We start from the raw sequence: 21,346 nt of genomic DNA on the forward strand, positions 1-21,346 counted from the left end.
CACAGAAATCACCGTAGACCTTCCTGAGGGGCGATGAGATCACACTAGTGCTCAGGGAAGGACCCCCCACCCCCACCCCAAGCTTCTGTGTGGGTAATGGAATGGAGAGTGAGGCTAGAGAAAGTCACCCATGGAGAGAGGAAAAGGCCAAACTGAGCCAGTATCAAAGCGGACTTTGTTATTACAATTGCTATTATTGTTACTTATTAAAGTGGTGGCCTTGGGCTAAGGGCTAAAGTGGAGAGTGTCACAAAACCCTAATTTTATCAACAAGATGGAAGTGCAAAAAGTGGGTGACAGTCCTTGTGGGGAGGAAGGGTGGAGGGCTGTAGCTTCCTGCAGATTCAGTTCCCTCTGCCAGGGACACTTTTCCACCACACACACATGCACACACCATAGGCACGCACGCTACCGGACACTTCTGTAGGTACCTACTTAACTCTTGCCTAGAATTTCAATCTCAGTTCAGTTTTCATTCGTTCATTCTGCACTGACAGATCTCACTGTCAGTAAGACGTTATTTGCTCACATTATCTGTCACTCACCAATTTTTTTTTTAATTTTTAATGTTTTATTTATTTCTGAGAGAGAGAGAGAGAGACAGCGTGAGCAGGGGAGGGTCAGAGAGAGAAGGAGACACAGAATCTGAAACAGGCTCCAGGCTCTGAGCTACTTGTCAGCACAGAGCCCGATGCGCGGCTTGAACCCACGAACCGTGAGATCATGACCTGAGCCGAAGTCGGACACCCAACCGACTGAGCCACCCAGGCGCCCCAAGTCACTCACCAAATTTATCCAGTTGTGAATAAAGGCTTTGTTGTGGATTAAGTCTAATGTCTCAGAACATGAAGACACACCTTTCCCCATGAAGACAGTCACTGATGCCCATGCACTGCGGTATTCCCTGGGAGTCAGGAGACTGAGTTCTGCCCTGGTCCTCCGGTGCGTCCATGAACTCTCCTTGTTATCCCTCTCCTGTTCCTCCAGACCTGGGTGGGATCACTGCCAATCCCTGGGTGCTGTGCTGTGGTCAGGCCACTGCTTTCTGAGCATTGCTCACTGGGATTCCTGTCCCATGGATTCTCTGTCCTCCTGGATTAAACTACCAGGGACTGTCCCATTGACATGGATTCACGCACACTTAGTATCTGTTAAAGATCCCTCCTGCATCAAGCAGCACATATTCATTGAAGAAAATTCCATCAAACCCAAGAACAACTGAATTTGCCAAGTCGTCAGATGGCTGACTTGGCTACAAGGGACCGTGCAGATAGCCAATCCAGGGATGGGACACATGGCAGACACTGCTGTTTTCCCTCCCAATATCCAGTTTCCACTTCTCTACTTAACAGAATCCTCATTTTTCTGAGGGGTAATAGTGGATCCAGTCAAAATGCTTATTTTTCCAAACTCCCATTCAGCTGAGTGTCACCGTGCCACACAATTTTGGTCAATGAGACACGAAGGGAAGTCTGCTAAGAATTTCTGATAAGTGTTTTTGCTTTCCAGATACACGTAGATTTCTTCTCCATTTCCCCTTTCTTTGTCTTCCTCTTGCTTAAAAATGGGGGTGAAGGGCTAAGATGGGGCCACCATCTTGCAGTGAGCTATGGGGATAAGAATAACAATCATGGCACTTGTGTGTGAGTGCCACCCACAGCCACCCACAGATGTGCCCAAGGCAGACATCACAGATCATTCCTAGCATTCTCTCCTAATGAGCCTAGACATGTGGCCTCAGAATCTCCTCCAGCCCAGAGCTGCCCTTTGTGTGAAATCCTTTAGTCATATCTGATCTCACACAAACTTTTCCCTATATTGCATAATAAGGAGCCCCGAGAGAGAGAGAGAGAGAGAGAGAGAGAGAGAGAGAGAGAGAGAAAGAGAGAACTTCTGAAATAATGAATTAGTGTCATGGCCAGAGCTGGAAGCCAGTTCCCTAACTCCTGATAGCCTGATACAGTGGGAGGCATATGAGCTCGGGGGCTGGAGAGCCCACATCTCTTGTGCTGACTGTATCTCCGTGTGCAAATAGAAATGTCACCTCCCCTCCCTGAGTCTGAGTTTTCTTGACTGTGATGTCGAGGTAACGCTGCAGACTTCACAGGGTGGTTGTGAAGACCAAATCTGTGAATGGGGTACTGACCTTCAGGGACATTTATTCTATCCTTGCGGGTTTCTTCTCTTCCCCCTTCCCCTCCCCACTCCAGTACAATTCCACAGGGAGACGGTACCCCCAAATTAGGAAGCATAACTGAGAAAATGAGGGAAGAGATTGGTATGATTTTCTCAAAATGAATTCTGTGCACTCCCACCCTGCCACCCCCGTGTATGAATTTGTGGCTTTGCCAAAAGCTGGAAGAAGCTAATTCCCTGCTCAGCTGGGCAACAGGCTCCCTGCCTCGGGAGGCTCTAACTGCAAGCTGGGGTGTGAAAAGTTATTAGCAAAGACACAGCTCTGCCCTATTGCTATTGCTTTTCTTCTGACAGCCCCGTACTCCAGAGCGATTACAAAGGTAGTTAGCTGTAGACTTAAAAAAAAAAAAAAAAAGGAGTTAAATCCTCATTTTCTGAAAGATTTTCAGCAGTTTAAACTTAAAAGATATAAAGTTAAAAGCTTTGTTGCTTTTATTGTATATTTTGGGTGTTTTTGTTTGTTTTCATTTTTGTTTTGCAAAGAAAGATCATCTGCCACAATGTGTGGGGAGTCAGGAGGGTCCGGCTGCCCGAGCTATCAATGCCTCTAAGTGTGGGCCTTGAGCCTTCCTCACTGTTCTTGTCCACAGTGGGGACAATGACGGCAGCTACCACTTGTTAAGCACCTGCTGTATGCTTGGTACTATGCTAAACACTTTATGTGTCTGGTTTCTTTTTTCTTTTTTTTTTAGTAGCTATTAATTTATATTTTATTCCACTTTTGAATCAACAACTTAGAAGTCAACGATATCTTCATTCTTTTTTTAAATTAGACTCTATTGTCCTTCACTTAAGACCCCTTCAATCTGTTGAGATGTAGACTGCCCAGTACATTGAGAGCCTGTGAGTATAAGTCATCTCTTTAAGCCAAACATACTCCTTTATTTTCCCCATTAGGTATAAAAACAGATTCTTAAAAAATATATGACAAAACCTGGACACAACCTACATATCCACCATTAGGGAAATGGTTCAATAAATTATGATGCATCTTCACAATGGAGCATGAGGTATCTATAAAAAAGAATGAGAGGAGCACCTGGGTGGCTCAGTCAGTTAAGCCTCCGACTTCAGGTCATATCATGATCTTGCGGTTTGTAGGTTCGAGCCCCGCATCGGGCTCTGTGCTGACAGCTCAGAGCCTGGAGCCTGCTTCAGATTCTGTCTCCCTCTCTCTCTGCCCCTCTCCTGCTCACACTCTTATCTGTCTGTCTGTCTCTCTCTCTCAAAAATAAACATTAAAAAGAATTTTTTTTAAAAAAATGAGAAATATTTCTTTATATTACTAGTTTCTCCTAGTCTACTTTCACCCCACCAACAACCTCATTCCCTCATTAGGTAGGAAGCATTACTATCCATTTTTCCAACTGACAAGAGATTGAATAAGTGACGGACCTGGGATTCAAATCTTGACCCCAGTGATCCTATGGTGAGATGGGTTTTAAGATTCAGTGTGATCATGTGGGTAGGTGCCTGGCACATAGTTGGGGCCCAAATAACATTGGTTCCTTTTCAAGTCAGGTTTCAGGTAACATAGACACGAATGCATGAAAGTGAAGTCTGCTGCTGTTCTGACTGACAGCTCCCCAAGAACCTTTGCTAGTTGTACCAGGAGATAGGGAAAGGCCCTCACAAGCCTGGGCCAGAAACGCCTAAAAGTTCTGCCCTCAGGCAAAACCAGCTCTGAGGCTCCTTGAAAAATGCTAATGGAAGTTCTACAGGGTCTCAGCTTGGATTTGATTTCTACCCACAGGCACAGGCTCAAAGAACATTCATACAAAGAAAGGAGAATGAGATGGGAACAAGAGATATTATGTAGATGCATTGTCAGAAAGAAAATGCAGAGGGGATAGGACAGAATCCGTGCCTGTGGGAAGGAGTGGGGGAAAGAGAAAGAGCCTGAGGTTTCCCATACAGATTGCACCAGGGCTGCACTTCAGACCCTGCGCTTACTTGGTGGCCTTGGGCAAGTTACTTAACCTCTCTGGTCCTCAGTTTTCACATCTGGCAGATTGAGGAACCGTGATAATTCTGTCATCGTCAGGTTTGTATTTCAGGCAGAATTCACTAGAAGGGGCCTCTGACCAGCACCCATTCTGAATGCTCAGTTGCATAACCACCTTTTCAAGTTAGTATTTTTATTCTTACCCTGGGTCCCAGAGTTGTCTGGGGGCAGAGCTCTTGGCTCAGTGCCTGGCATGTCATGGGCGATAAATGTGACTTCTGCATCTCTGCTGGCCCCTTCAGCAATATTAGTCCCAGGAGTCCTTCTTGTTGATAGTCTTTCAACCACAGGTGACCAAATCCTCCCTCAATAATGCTTGTTCATTTTGCCGGAAGCAAGCCAGCCAGCCAGTAGGATCTAGGGCCTTGTCAGGGACCTCACAATTAGTCTGTCTTCTGGAAGATAAGTTCTGCTGTGGTCCCAGGGGGGGAAATTGGAAAACCAAGCCTGCAGGTTTCAATCTGAGAAGCGTTAATGCCATAAAGTATTTCAGTTCTAACCAAGGGGAGCGACAAAGCTGTGAGTACCCAGCAGATGTGGGGACGGGGAATTGCCGTCTCCCTGGGCTTGATTACACAGAATTGGTTCCTGTTCAAGAGGCAGCTGGCTAGAAGGATGAGAGGCAGATTTACAACCTGGAAAGTGTGGTGCGGTGCCTGTGAGAGAAATTAGCATCATCAAACAGTAGTAAGAGCTGGCGTGGAGTGAATTTCTACTACACGCCAGGAATGATAGTGGGCGCCTTGTCCAGCAGCCGTGGTAACAAGTCTCCAGGTGGGCAACAATGCACATGTATTGAACTCTGCTTCTTGCAGCCACTGTGTGGGGGCTTTACCAATGTAATCTCCCACTTGATTTTTATACTGGCTGTGGGAAGCCAGCCTTCGTCTTACAGAGGAAGAGACTGGGCCTCAGGGAAGTGAACAGTGATTCTTCAGGGCTGGGATTTGAACTGCTGTCTGCTGGCGTGAAAAGCTTGCTTGAATAATTTGACAAATAAAAGCTTTTATCAAAACTGGATTGATCAAGAAGGAAAACAGTTAAGCTTGGGGATCCGGTCTTGTCTTTGCTTCCGGAAGCCCACCACAGAGCTGGGGAGGAGAGACACAAGAACCCGGGGGGCTGGCCATGTACAGAATTTTTGAGAATCCAAGCCAATCAGCCATCCCATCCCATCAACTCCTCCCCATGGTCTCAGGACTTTCAGGGACTTTGGTGGTCACTCCGTCCATCCTCATTATCTGACACATGAGGAAACTGAGGCTCGGAAGGGGAGAGCGACTTGTCAAAGGGCCACAAAGGAAATTAGTGGCAGGTGTAGGGTCGAAACGGCTTTCTGTCTCTGGGAAGCCCTCTTTCCACAGAACCCCTTTCGTGCCTACCTCTTAACCCACCAATTCCCAGTCAACTCACAGAAAAAAGAGATCACAACCTGATTTCTCCATTTTGAGAGCAGACCATCTCTCGTTCCAGGCTCAAGTTTCTTTAACTAGGAAAGAGCCGTAAATAAATTCTCGATGTCTCTCTGGATAGCTTAAGGTGGCAAATGAGTCCCTGCAACTATATGCAAATGTCCTTTTCTGCAGTAAGGATCAATGAATAAAGGTCTTCATGTTTCAGAAAGGAAGAACCCATGTGGGACACTTCTGTCCGTCATCTCTGGGTCCCCTGGGTCCACTATGGGGCCTGGGACAGTAAGATTCCGTACAAGTCATTCCGTACAAGTCATTCAGTAGAAGTAGAAGTCATTCAGAAGAAGACAACGCCAGCTGTTTACTTCAGCTTGGGCTCCATTTCAACGTTTATTGGTGGGTTCAGAGGAAAAGAAATTGTGGATTCAGAGGAAAAGAAGCGAAAGTGAATTCATGGTGTAATTACTCTAAGTATTTTGTATTGAAGCTCAGTGATTCCAGATCATTTCAATAATGGGAGAAGTCTGCATTGTGTTTTAAATTAAATTGTTCCAGAGGCATCTGGGTGGTTCAGTCAGTTGAGCGTCTGATGTCGGCTCAGGTCATGATCTCATGGCTCATGGGTTCGAGCCCTGCATTGGGCACTGTGCTGACAACTCAGAGCCTGGAGCCTTGGATTCTGTGTCTTCCTCTCTCTCTGCCCCTCTCCCACTCATGCTCTGTCTCTTTCTCTCAAAAATGAATAAATATTAGAAAAAAAATTTAGAGTCACTTTTTAAAAATGTTTATGTAACTTTTTACAAAAAGGAATACCTTTAGCTATGCTCTCATTTCTTTTCTTTTTTTTTTTTCTTACAAATAGTTTATTGTCAAGCTGGTTTCCACATAACACCCAGTGCTCATCCCCACAAGCGCCCTCCTCCATGCCCATGCTCTCATTTCTAAGAGAATCTATGCAGATGTTACACTGTTTGAGTTAATTAGGACTAAATCAATGAAGTCGAAGTCAGTGGGTTAATTATCTCAAGATGGGTGAATACAATCCAGCACCTATGGCAAACAAAGCATACAGCCTCAAGTAAACTAACACTGTTTTCAGAACAAATATTTTAATAAATGTAGTGTCTTAAATATTAATAGTATCAAGGTTACAAGTCAATTGGCCTTAGAACTTTTAAAACAAAGTTTTCAAGAAGACAGGACTACTTTTGTAGTCTTAGAAAGCCTATGTGTCATTGCCAGCTCTGTATCTATATGTAATCAGAGTTTATAAGCATCAGAATCCCCTGGTAAATAAAGGAAGATGGTGCACTGGGGAGGTGTGGACATTTGTGTTGATGCCCAGGAATGAGCCAGTAACAGCTCAGATCTTTTGCTCTTTTCACCAGTTTTCAAACTGGAATCATGGGGCTTAATTCTCAACATGGGAGCTCCTTCAAATAATGGTTATTTTTCTCCAGATTTGGCTGAGAACTACCCCCTCCCTCAAGATCAGAGATAAGCCTGAAATATACTTGCACATTTCAGAGCAAAGTGCTCCACTGGCCATGCAGGACACGCTCAGGAAGCCACCAGCAATGAGCTCAACCCTGAGCTCTATACCCTGTCAGAGGGATAAAGGGTGGAGTTTGGAAGGTGAGCAGAGAACATTCCTTTTTTTTTTTTTTTTAAATGTTTTTTATTTATTTCTGAGAGAGAGAAGGAGACACAGAATCTGAAACAGGCTCCAGGCTCTGGGCTAGCGGTCAGCACAGAGCCGACGCGGGGCTCAAACCCATGAACCATGAGATCATGACCTGAGGCAATGTCGGGCGATTAACCGACTGAGCCACCCAGGAGACCTGCGCAGAGAACATTTCTTTGAAGTGTCTTGTCCCTGTGTTTTGTAGAGATATTAGCTAGTGCACTTGCCTTTCAGGAACCTCTCCTGAAGGGTCCTGTCAAGAAGTGGCCTGCGGAAGCAAGAGGTCACTCCCAAGTGGCTCTGCTGGGGAAAGTGTCATGGTGGTGATGCCACAGGAGATCTCACAGAAGTGCAGCACTCACGCCATACAGCACAGTGAAACCCATGAGAGGGGCCTCCAGAGGCACCCCCAAAATGTGACTAGAGAAAAGTCCTGTTTTTGGACCCCATCTTACTCTAAAACCAAATCATGATAGCACCTGTCAAGTAGAAACATCAATGCCCCCAGTCTGTTCTCCAGAAGCTCTTTCTTTTTCTAGAAGGGTCAGGAAACATCAGGGGAAGTGGAAAAAGAAAAGAGCCCAACCACACTGTCACCTACTCCAGGGTTCCAGGGAGATTGGCAAGACCCTTGCTTGAAGTTCAAAGTTTTAAGAATTATGAGAGACTGGACATTTTATCGCTTGAAATCAGACTGTTTAGGGACTAGCAGTGACTGAAGGACTTTTCATTTCCTGAAAGTGACAAGAAATGGAGGGACCTTCCCGAGATATCATCTTTGGGTGGGGAGACAGAGTTGATACAGTGGATTTGTCAGATGGTCCTGAGAGGGGGGAAAAGAGAAAATGGAAGTTGTTTTACAATTGTACCCTATCAAGTTCCATTCTCTCAACATCGTGGTTATTTTCATCTGCTGCTCTTTTTCCTCCTGGGAGCGGGTAGAGGAGTGAGGGATGCTAACCCTGGTGCAGGTTGAGAAGTATTTGATATGATAGGCATGCAGTTTTATAGGTGTAGTGCCAGAGGATGCCAAGGCTGCCGACCCATGAGCAGAAGAGAGAAGGTAAAGTTCAGAAACAATAGAGGAAAGGAGAAGAGGGTCAGGCCTTGATGGAAACAAAGGGCTTGGTTCTGCCATGCGCACACTGAGATGCCCAGGATGCAGGCTCCTTCTGGAATGAGGGTCTCCAACTAGCAAATGCCTGAGAGTCAGGGAGTGGAGCAGTCCTCAGGAGGGATGTGCTGCAGGAGAAATCACCCAGCACTGAGAGATCATCGGAAGGGTCGCCGGGAAGAGGACGGGAGAAGGACCCCAGCTTGTATGAGTCAGAAACCGGCACGATTGTGCCGCAGGAACACTCAACCAGCACATCTCAATGGCTTGAGCAGCATCCACACAGGCTGGCCAGAGCTGTGCTCTGCCCTGTCCTCACTCTGGGACCTAGCCTGAAGGGGTGGCAACTACTGGACCATGCTCCATGGCTGCGGCGGAGGGAAAGGAACATGTGGTGTGTTGCATATGGGCTCAGCTCTACTCCTGTGGCTTTGGCCAAAGCCAATGCCCTGGGAGCACCCACTCAGAAGGACGGGAAAGAGTAACTGGAAACTAGTGAACAATGAGGCAGGGTGTCCCAGTGCCTGGGGAGAGGAGAGGGGCCCTGCTGACATGGAACCAGAGGACGTCCTTGGGCTGACAGAAGGTGGACTGAACTACTTACCAGGCCAAAGAGGGAGCTAGCATCTCACAGGCTGCTCGCCAAGCCAACATCCCATGCACCAAGTGTGATGCTAAACCCCAGAGAGGGGATGATGGACAGGACCTGTGATCCCTGACCTCCTAGGAGTCAAAGTCAAGGCCACGTGTACCCCAAAACCTCCTCAAGATCAGCTGAAATTGGGGTTATCATGCTCGAGGGGAAAGAGCCCTAGACTTGGAGTTGGAATGTCTGAGTCTGATTCTAACCTAACTGTAACCTTGGCCAAGTTTATTCCTCCCCATAGGCTTCACTTTCTCTGTCTCCTTCAGGTCTTATCATTGCAAAGGACTAGCTTCGTTAAAACAGAAAAAGAAAGTGGAGGGACAGAAAAATATCAGATGGACGCTAAGGTCCTACAGGGACTGGAAATCATGGACAGCGGTTCCTGTCCATTGCTACCATCCCTCTCTCTACTCATCTGCCCCCTTCTTCTGTCCTCTCTGATAGGACTTCCCTGCTTCATTTTCAGCCACCCTTGCTCCCCTGCTCCAGATGGGGCCCCCACAGGCCTCCTCTATTCAAACACAGCATCTTAATGTGCAGTGCCTACAGCTCACGAGTCCTGAGGACAGAGAATGGGATAGGCCTGGACTGAGCCATGCTGGTCCAGTCAGCTGTGGCTGGGGGAGGGATCAGGCATGTGTCCATTTGGTAAGGACTGTCCAAGTGGACTGTCTGCCAGTGGATGCAGACCAGTGGGCACTGTGGCTTCATGGAGCAGCTGCAAAGTCACCTGACTGTCATATCCGTGCAATCAGTGGTACTTCCGTATGGTCTCCCTTGAACCCAAAACATCAGGTGAAGCAAACGCATTGTAAGAGTGATTTCTATACACTGTGTCAGCTGGAAAGTTCTACCACAGAATACAAGACCAGATCGCTAACCACATATTTTAGGAGGAAACTCTCCTCTTATTCAATCTAATACTCATATTGTATTTCAGAGGTTTGTTGCAAAGTCAGGTCTGGGGGGCAGCCCCACTCTTAAATTTGGGGGACTCTAGCATGAAAGCAAATGGAGCCCTGTGGATCTTAAGTCTAAATATTCAAGGGGCAAAAATAAAGCCCTTCCCAAAATAAATAAAATATGTTCTGTCCTCTTACCTTGAAAAATATACCTTTATAAATATCTATCATATCTATCCTTCTAGATATAGGTATATCTATATCTATATATACAAGACTACATGTATGTATAAGGTGTATACATTTAGAATTTTACATATAAAAATATATAATACATATAAAATCTTGCCTCATATATATGTATATATATGGCGTGTATGTGTGTGTATATATATATATGCATATATATATAACTTTATACACACATCTTGCTTTATATATACATACAATCTAGCTGTGGTTTGTATATGACTGAAGGCAAAATATCAAAGATGACTACATTCAATTTTTGTTGCACATGTGTAGCTATTCTGTTGGTGATATAGTGATGTTCAGATGAGTAATAAAATAAAAACATACATTACTTACAAATATTATATATTTATTACATAACATTTATTTTTTTTTAGTTTCAGCAAAGACACTAATTGCATTCTAATAGTCAATATTTTCACCTAAGATGTGTTTTATTGACAGCCATACCAAATCAGACAACTTCTCTTGAGTATTTGCAATTCTTACTTTTTTATTATCATTATTAATTCCGGTTTGGATAGACTAATCTGCTAAGACAGCAGCAACTAGAATTGTCAATAAACATATTAATGAAAATAATTCTTAGTTTCAGTTACATATTGTGTTCAGACACTGCGAAGGGGCTACATATGTTACATTTTTGTCTCAAAAGACATTTTTAAATAGGTACGTGTCATCAAAAATTACTATCTGTGATGGTTAATTGTATGTCAACTTGGCTGGGCTAGGGGATGACCCGGGAGCTGGTACATATGATTTCTGGGTGTGACTGTGAGGGTGTTCTACAAGAGATTAGCATTTGGATGGGTCAACTGAGTAAAGAGAAAAGGCCTCCCTGATGCAGGTAGACATTGTCCAACCTGTTGAGGGGTTGAATGGAACAAAAAGGCAGAAGGAGGGTGAATTTTCTCCCTTTGCTTGAGCTGGGACATCCGTCTTCTCCTGTCTTGGACAGCCACCACTGGCTTTCCACTTCTGCTCACAGCAGACTCTGGGACGTTTTGGCCTCCATAATTGCATGGCCAAACCCTATCATTAATCTCTTCTTCTATAAACCACTTATGTCCTATAAGTTCTGTTCTGAACCCTAATACACTATCACTTATATTATGATCTTCACTGGCTCCTGTGTATACAGACACACACATACACAGTATCCACACAAATTTCAGAATACGGTTATTTATTATTGCGACATGATCTTCAGCCACCTCTATTACATTTGTGATTCTGTAAACACAGCACTAAGTCATGAGTTCTGCCGGAACTACACATTACAACAAAAGAAACAATAGTTTGGACCTTCTCTTTAAGCAGGAATCAGTTGTTGCCCTGCCATCTGAGAGGAGGGATTTGAAAGGTAATGACTTTCTTTTGTGCTAACCCCGAGGCTTCTGCAGCTCATACCTTCCATGGTCTCTGTCAGCACGGCCACACAGCAGCACATGCCTGCCTGGATTTCCAACATCGCTTACTTTGGTTCATGGGCCACGGGGCGAGAGATGGGACCAGACGCTGCCAGTGTTTAGGGTTACAGATAGCTCTGTGTAGATGCTGATCAGCAGATCTGGAGGGCAGACTACACAGGAGCATTTCACTACATTTATTTTGGAGCTGTGTATTGTACGTGCAGGCTTCTAGAAATGTGGGGTCCAGGGCAAGGGGCCTAGGAACTACATTTGTTGGGGGACCAGTGAAAATCTATGTGGTCTGCTACCCTCCTGTTTGGGTTTAAATAGAAAGGAGCTCCCCTCTGCCATCAAGCGCCTGTACACCCCACAGTGATCATCAAGGACACAGGGCACAAACTTCAGGGGGAGAATGGGAGAGAAAGACGGGATGCTGATGCCAGGATGCGAAGCTGCTGTCACTCCAGGCAGAGGACACAAGAGGGACACAAGAAGGTCCCAAGGAGCAAAGTGTCTTCACTTTGTCCTCTGTTACCATTAGGATAATGTACGGCCCCAGGAAATGAATCCGTCAGAATCTGATTCCTGGGCCCTGATTCTCCTTGGGCCCAGGAAGGACAGGGCAGGATGGGAGGACCCAGGGTCACTGCGAGAATCACGCAGAAGCTCCCTGAGTACTGCCCCTCCTGGAGCCCAGCCCAAGTCTGCAGCGTGGCTCTTCAGGACTGGCGGGGCCTCTCAGAGGCTTCTGATGAACAGAAATTGGGTTTTAGAGAAGAATTGTACATTTCAATGGATATCGCTGGGAGACTGAATGCTTTAGTCAGGCACTCAGCGCCTTTATTGAGTGATAAGATCTGCCAGACATTGCTAGGTTTGGATCATCTTGAAAGTGAAATTTGCCTCAGCCTCAGGGAGTTTGTGGGAGGATGGGGGTGGAGGTGGGGGGGCAGCCGTTAATGAAGAAATGTTGCTTGATGTGATGTGCAGGTAAGTATGCCAGAATGAAAATGCACAGTGGGAAGGTGTTGGGCCTCACGATCAGAAACACCTACTCCCAGGGGCACTTGGGTGACTCAGTCGGTTGAGCTGTGACTCTTTGTTTCAGCCCAGGTCATGATCCCAGAGTTGTGGGATGGAGCCCCGCGTTGGGCTCTCTGCTGAGTGTGTAGTCTGCTTAAGATTCTCTATCTCTTCCCCCATCTACCCCTGCCCTGTTCACATGCCCTCTCCCTCCCCTTCAAAAAAAAAAAGGGGGGGGAACCTGGGTGGCTGTTAGTTGAGCATCCGATTTCAGGTCATGATCTTATGGTTTGTGGGTTCAAGCCCTGCATTGGGCTTTGTGCTGACAGCTCAGAGCCTGGAGCCTGCTTCAGATTTTGTGTCTCCCTTTCTCTCTGCCCTTCCCCTGCTTGTGCTCTGTCTCTCTCTCAAAAAAAATCAGGAGTTTTTTTTAAAAAAGGAAGAAAGGAAGGAAAAAGGAAGGAAGGAAGGAAGGAAGGGAGGAAGGAAGGAAGGAAGGCAGGCAGGCAGGCAGGCAGGCAGACAGAAATGAATACCTGCTCTGATCTTACTTAGCACGTGTGTGAATATTCAGTCCAGCCAATGGGCAACTCTGCTTTCTGTTCCCCTTTTAATTGAAAAATGACATCCCAACAATCTACCGGTCAGCATGGTCTGAACACACTTGACCAATTAACATGTCATAGCCTTCAAACAGAACAGGATGGATGGCACAGCCCTTCACTAGGCCATAGCACTCGACCAGGGGCCATGCACAGCTCTCCAGGGACTTCGAGTTAGTGAGCGCTGACCCGGTCAGTGCCAGCCTGTCTGCCTGTGTTGGCACAGCCCACCTTAGCTCTCAGACAGCTGCTGGCAGATACAGCAGCAGGACTTTAGGGACCAGTCCTGCAGGTGATGAGCAGCCCCCAAGCTGTTTCTGTACAACTGTCTAACAAACAGCCCTTGTAACTAGAAAGTGGTTGGGCTGGTGGCTTTAAGGTGAAGAGCTTGGGGATAAGTCCCCACACATAGTCTAGGGAGGGGTCTATGTCGGACAGCAGAGCTCATACTCCTCTTTTAACAGCCATAGCCAAAATGTGCCCTCCCCTGTCCTGCTGTGTACACACGTGTGAACTCCCCGCACAAGAGCTGGGGTTTACCTTCCTGCAGTTGCACCCAGGAGATGTTTCTGAGCACCCCCTCCCCCTGCCCCGGCCGGTGAGGGCACCCCCTCACCCTGGCCACAGGGGACTCTTCAGGCTAGGAACATTACCAAACCAAATTTGTGCACTAAACCGAGGTGGCAGTCCAAAGAAATACCCAGAAAGACAGAATCAGGCGGAAACTGTCCCCAGTGGAAGATACTGCATTAGCTTCCTGCTGCTGCTGTAACAAATTACCGCAAACTGAGTGGCTCAGTACAACACAAGTTTATGCTCTTGTAGTTCTGGAAGTCGGAAGTCTGAAATGGGTTTCACTGGGCTGAGACCAAGGTGGGACCAAGGGCAGTGCTCCCCCCCAGAGGTTTTGGAGAGAATGTGTTCCTGGCCTTTTCCAGCTTCTGACGCCCCCAGCACTGCTTGGCTTGTGCCCACATCACTGTCATCACTTCTTTTCATTGGTTTCTTCTCTTCTGTGCTCCAAGCTCCACGTGCCTTCCTCTTTTGAGGACTCTCTTTATGACGCTGTCTCCTGTCTCCCAGCCCCCTGGATAATCCAGAGTAACCTCAGCTCTAAAATCCTTAACCTAATCCTATTTGCAAAGTCCATTTCATCATATAAAGTAACATTCACAAATTTCAGGGATTAGGACTAATGTGCGTAGGGGGCCATTATTCAGCTGTACCTGCCTTTTATCTGATATTCATGTTTGAGCACACCCTCTGCCTTAGACGCTGGACTCGTTCTGATAATGAATATCATTGTCAACTAGACACAGTGCCCACCTTTCCAGAGCTTGCTCTGTTCTGAATAAGAGTAATTCCCCACAGCGGCACTTTCCATTTCATGGAGGAAAGTTTTATTACTTATAAGGGAAAGGGAATATATGGAATTAAACAATTAGAGTAAATGTAAAGAGGGAACAGAGGACAGAAAATAAAGAAGGGTTAGTACATCAAATCGGGTACTCATAGTATCCACCCTCTGGCTGGGGAATTCTCACAGTGAACATCAGTTTCAAGTCCCCTTTGAGGGTCCTGGGCAGAGTGTCTTCCCCTCAGATGAGGCCTCGAACTAACTATTCCCAGGGCAATATGTACACTACCCATATGTGATCTATGGTTAGTCATTCAGTTTGCTTAAGTAAAGTCCTGAACAAACTGGTGTTTTTTTCTCATCATATCTCACAATCTTAAGAGCCTGGGCATTTGTTTATTCCTCTTCCCTCCCAGATCATTCCAGGGGGCCAGCCTGGTCTGGCTCCAGGAGGAATGAGAAGCCCTTGAATCCCTCTTGGGGTCGGAAACAAAAGGGCCAGGCATTCTTATCCTGAGGCCAGACACGGAGCACAAGCCAAATAAGGGCCCCATGATTGTGTATGTGTGGCTCTGGGCAGAAATGCATGACAAGTCACACAAGCAAGCTCTATACAGAACAGCATTCCAGCTGGGGAGACAGATGCACCCACACTCAGCTGGGGCTGGGCTGTGGCCTCCGAGGGGATGTGGTCACCACTCCCGGCCTGTTTCTACACTGGATGACTTTGGGGGCATTCCTGTGACTTTATGGGATGTCCAGAGCTCAGTTGCTGGGAATCTTCACCTGGTGAATTCACACAGAAAGAACCCTCCCCTTTCCATATCTGATCTTCCACCTGGTCTGAGAAAGGGTTGGGAAGAACAGATGGATGCTGGTGGGCAAGAGGAAGAGGGGTGGATGGGCAGGAAGAGTTTCACACAAGCTGTGTAAGAAAAAACAGGGATGGGGCACCTGGATGGTTCAAAGGGTTAAGTTACCAACTTCGGCTCAGATATCATCTCACCCTTCATGAGTTCAAGCCCCTTGTCAGGCTCTGTGCTGATAGCTCATGCTGTGCCTCCCTGTCGGTCTCAAAAATCAATAAACATTAAAAAAAAAAAAAGGAAAAAAAGAAAAAACAGGATAGGTAGGGCAGATGAGGAAAGGCAGGAAGAGAGTGACTCCCTCCTTCCTACCTGTACAGGAATGAGGAACTGAATCATTCATTCATTCACATATACATTTGAAAAACGGAAAACATGAAAGGTTGGAGAAATATTTGTGTTTATCTACATTGGCATTTTAGGAAAATCGACGGACTTGGAATTAAAAATACTAATCCCAGCCAGAATCCATGTCCCTGAGCAAGTTATGTTTACAGATCTCAGATTCAGCATCATCACTAAAAAGGGAAGACTGGCTGCTTGATTTCCAAAGTCTAGTCTGTATCTTACATTTTGAGAAACGGCAGCAGTTTCTGTTCCTTCTAGGAGGTGGCTGGCACCATTTAAAAAGGAACCAAAATATTTCCGGTGATTTTTTTGGTTTTTTGTTGTTGTTGTTTTGTTTTCCCCCAAGCAATTCCGGCAGTGGTCACTAGATGGCAGAATAAGACCACGACGGTGCTGTCTGGGTGGCTTGCAAATTCACTTGCTGCCCAGGCAGCAGCCAGCTAGCAAGCTACTTCCCGCAGGCGTCTGATTAATAATGGGGCTGTAATTATCTTTACACAATCCCGACTGCAGCCCTGTTGTAGCCTAGCTGTTAAATTAAACTGCACAAATAAATATGCTGGGCAACTCAGCCTCCCCCTCGGTCCCCACCCTGGTGGTGCTCACGCTCATTAGCATATCAAAACACAAACTCAACCCTCCTACTTCCCTTCATTTTCATAACAAAAGAGGCTTCCTTTTATCTCCCAGCAACCCAATCTGTATTTAAATAGCTGTGAAGACTGATAACATTATTACTTTATTTCCCCACGTCTAGCTCTGGGGATATCTCCAATCTGTTTTCTCTAGAAACTGGATGGATGGGTTTTATTAGGAAGATGAATCAGCCCCCATTCCCACCCCCTTCTGGCTGCCAGAGGCTTGTTGCTTGCTCGGTGTAGTTGGAAAGGAGACTGCCTGTCCCGAAGACCAGAAATCACTCATCCGTTCTGCTGTGTGGCCAGGACCAGTCGGAAAATGCCTGATGTCACGATAGTTTTAGGTCAAAATGAAGCAAACAAAAAAATTAAGAACGGAGAGAAAACATAAACCTGACATCCGCCTGGGCGTACTCCTTACGGGTGTTGGAGTTATCAACTGTATGGCTCTGGGCACTAAGTCATCGCAGATCTTGGGGGTCCATGAGACCATCTCAGTCCTGGTTCCAGGGTCAGCTAAGTGCTTTTGCAAAAATGAGTGTTTTGCAAAATGTCATCTCTGTGAATACATCTGAATTTTTTTTGAAGGGGTCCTGTTTTCATCAGGGTCTTAAGTTTTAAGAACCACTATCTCTAGTCCTTGCAATCTGCTCATTTAAGGATGATGAACCAATGTTCAGGAGAGAGAGAGGGGTCGAATGGTGTTGGGAGCCCTCTGGGTCTCCTCCATCACGTCTGACTGCCTCTTATCTGACTTTCTTGAGCCTCAGGAACTGTGCAGACCCACACATCACATCAGTCCCTCTTTCTGGCACAGAACAGGTATTAGAAAGCTGGGGTTGAAAGAAAGAGTGAGGGGATGAGGGGCAAACTGGGAAGGGGTGCTTAGATCAAAGAGAAAGGCAGGAGACCAAAGCTGGTCCCTGACTGAGGTGGGAGGGGGCATTAAGTCCAGCCCCGTGGGGTAGGTGGGGGGGTTGGCATGAGGGTGGCACCTGGTGTTCCCAGGTGCAGTAAGCTCTCAAGTTGGCAGCATTGGAGATTTCCAGGAGCACAGAGCCGGGCCCCAAACCCTGCACCTGCCACAGGTCACACTGGTTTGGGATTGGCTCAGAAATTGGGGCAGCCTGAGCATATGAGGCTGGGGATGAGGATGGAGAAAGGTGGGCGGGGTTCACAGGACAGCGACCCTGACCTCTGGCTTCCTCCTGGGGAGCAGGCGCTGTGTTAGGCCCTGGCGCGCTGCCAAGAGGTGCCAGCCATCATCTCCTCCCTCAAGTAGCCAGTCTGGTGGGGGCCATAGGCCGATTCAGTAGCAGCTTCGTGGTGCAGCAGGGAGCCCCGGAGATGAGGAGGGAAGCACTGAGTGTGGCCAACGCCAGCTCCAGATTTGTGCGTTGGGGCTGCTGCTACGGTCTGGGCTACTCAAAAGGTTCACTTCATTAGCAGGACCCATGTGGGAGACTTGGAAGCCCACAGGTATGGGGAGGAGAGGCGGGGCTTAGCTAGTAAAACTGCCCCTCCCCCACCATCTGATGAGCCCCCACCTGCACTGTTCTGTGGAGCATCTTTGTGCTTTGTGGGGAGGATGCCCTTCCTTCCTCCCCCCCCCCCCCCCCCCCCCCCCCCCCCCCCCGGGCAGAGGCAGTGGGCTGGGCCAAACCAGGAGGAGGGGAGGGGCCCTGTGCTCCTGGGGGGCAGGGTGACAGGGGAAGCAGAGCCGGGGAGGGGAGCTGGGAAGAAAGGCATCCCCAGAAGGGAGAACCACCACCTTCCTGCGCACAGACTTCCAAAGGGAGGCCTTTCACTTGTGGCCCCAGTCACAACACGGGGCTCTCTCTTGGGTCACCTAGCTACTTCCCCTTTCTGCTCATCTGCTCAGGAGAGGGTGCCGGCTTCCTTTCCTCCCCCTGGAGAGGGCATCCGGGAGCATGAAGCCTGTGCCAAGTGTCCCCCTCTCAGCCCTGGGCCCTCGCACTGCAGCTGCCAGTGCCTGTTTCCCTTGTGACAGGAGGGATCTAGGGACGACCAACAGGGGCCTGTTGTCACACAGGACTCCGGTCCCTTCCAGCTGGAGCCCTTCCTTGGTTCATGCATTTATGCATTCCACAAATATTAATTAAAAGTCTATTGTGTACCGAGCATTACACTAATCACTTAAGAGGCACGCGGAGGAAGTAAAGGACATAATAAAGCCTTACATTCATCATCCTGAAGTGCTGGAGCCCCAAGGCAGCTTGCAGATTACAAGGCAGCTTCCGTTACTCATGTGACCCAGAGGGTGGGAGCTGGAAGGGACCACAGGGCATGGGCCCCACTGTCTCCTGTTACCCATGGGGACGGGGATGGGGATACCGAGGCCTGTGTCTTGTCAACCACCCTTCGCAGTGAGTTAATGATTTGGGGTCCCAGCTGTTGTTTTGTTTTGTCCCCTTTATAACCAGAAGTTCCACTTTACAAGGTGAGCTATTTTTCTTTATCAGGATCCTCATCCTCCCACCAGCGCTGTGAGGTGGATGTGCTGTGTCCCCTCTTACAGAGGCTCAGGAGGCCACAAGGGTCTCATGAACTGCTCAGGGTACAGACCAGGTCCCCCACACTAAAGGAGGAGAAACAAAAGACAGGAGTTGGGGGCAGAGGCTCCAGAGCTCCAGACCTGGCAGGTGGGGGCGTTTGAAGGGGAGAAGCCCCAGATGGGCACTCAGGGGAGGCTATAGTGAGGCAGGCATGAAGCCCCCGGAGCAAGGAGGACAATGGCTATGAGGGTGAGAGATCAGAGGAGCTGCCCCAGGAGCCTGGCAGTCAGAAGGGTGGACTTTGCAGAGAGACTGACTGGGTTCAAACCTAATTCTATTGCAGTCAGGGTGTGCATTCTCTGGCAAGTTGCTTAACCTTCCCGGGCTCCTACTTCCTCATCTGTGAAATGGGAATGATAGTGGCATCTTCTACTGGTTGTTGAGGGTCACATGAGAACACAGAATCACTGGCTCACGTGACGTGCTCAGGAAGCATTGTCTTCTTTCATTGGTGCCAAAGTGACCTGCAGACACGGGGAGGATGTCAGAGGAAAGGGTTGAAGCGAGGCCCACCTGTCAGAGGCTGGCTTCAGGGAACGCAGGGGTGCATCCTTACGGCTTGGTCCAGGCTCCTCCACTCTCTAGGCCTGTGGCGTAGGAGAAGTTACTTCCTCCCTAGGTTTCACTGTCTTCATCTTTAGGTGAGGAGTTGGCCCAAATGCTTCTTGGGACCATTCCAAATCTCACATTCTGTGGGGCCACAGGGAGGAAAATGGAAGCTGGGGAGAATCTGGGGAAGAAGAAACGCATCCTGACAGCAGCAGTGGGAAGCAGGGGGCAGCATGATCCTCATCCCATCCAGAAGCGAAGGGACCCCGGGGCGCGTGGACGAGGGAGCCCTAGGATCGTGCACGGTGCAGCAAGATGTTTCACGTTCCTTTTGAAAGATAGTTTTGCTGGATATAAAAGATCCATGATTCACAGATATTTTTTCTTTGTGCTCCTTGACTATCCCTTTCACACCTTTCAGTTTCTGCTGCTTGATTTTCTCCTGTGTATGGGTCACACTTGCCAGTTTCTTAGTGTGCCTTATAATTTTGAAAACGAAGCATTTTCAGTAATATATTGTAGCAACTCTGGATACTGATTCATCTCCCCTCTCCAGGGTTTATTTTTGTTGTAGTCTTATTATTTGTTGTTTTGCTGCTTGGCTTGCTGTTTTACAGAATTCTGTTTTCACTGCGATGTGGGGCATTTGGTGACACTCAGAGAGCACTGCCTTGGGTGTGTGCACAGTCACCCACAGCTAAAGGTGACATTAGTTTGCACAGAGCTCTCTTTGACTGTCTCCTCACCTGGTCTCTCTGTTAAGCTATTTGGCATCATAACTAGCCATTAGGCTCCACTAATTACTGCTGTAATTACTAGCTGCTTTCTCAATTTTCATCAACATCCTGAGGAACAGAAATTGTTCAGGCCACCCCTTTGCCCATCACACTGAAAAACCTGAATTGCTCTGCAGTCCCAGCCAATTAAATTAGTGCTATGGTAGTTTTTGAAGCTAGTCCTTACAGTATATTCTGACCCCTGGTGGAGTCTCCTTAGCTCTTTCTTTCCCTGGTTCTCTCTGGTGAATGACTTAGTTTGTGATTAAGTGTGTTGTTTCTAATTAAAAGAAGTTACTGTTTTCTTTTTTAAAACTTTTAAATGTTTCTTGATATATTTTGAGACAGAGCATGAGTGGGGAAGGGGGCGGGGGAGAATCCTAATCAGGTCCTATGCTGTCACCGCAGAGCCTGATGAGTGCCCCTGTGTTCTTTTTTTTTTTAATGTTTATTTCTTTATTCTGAGTGAGAGAGAGAGAGAGAGAGAGAGAGTGCAAGCGAGTGAGAGTAAGCAGGGGACAGACAAAGACAGAGAGGGGTAGGGAGACAGAGAATCTGAAGCAGGCTCCAGGCTCCAAGCTATCAGTGCAGAGCCTGATTAGGGGCTTGAACTCATGAACTAAGATCATGACCTCAGTCGAAGCTGGCTGCTTACCACCCAGGTGCCCCAAGAGAAGTTACTGTTTTCAAGTGCAGGCTTGAACTTCCCCACACTGTTCAGATAAAGTTAGTTTCTATGAAGAGAGCTTCAGCTCTCTTATGATGGATTCCCTCTCCCTCTGTCTCTGGGAAAAATCTCTGAGCCACCACTCTGGGCTCTGGGCAGAGTGGCAGCCTCTCTCTCCTCGGCTTGCCTTTCCCAGTGTGAAACCTGCCCTAGGAGTGAGCTGGGGTTGGATAACTGGGGGCCCAGTACCCTCAACCTGCTGCACCTGGGCCAGAGTCTACATCCTGTGAGTGATGGCTGCCTAGAGGAAGGAATCTCAGC

Source organism: Hyaena hyaena, unplaced genomic scaffold, assembly GCF_003009895.1.
Source record: "Hyaena hyaena isolate Hyena2069 unplaced genomic scaffold, ASM300989v1 scaffold_10, whole genome shotgun sequence".
Taxonomy (NCBI): domain Eukaryota; kingdom Metazoa; phylum Chordata; class Mammalia; order Carnivora; family Hyaenidae; genus Hyaena; species Hyaena hyaena.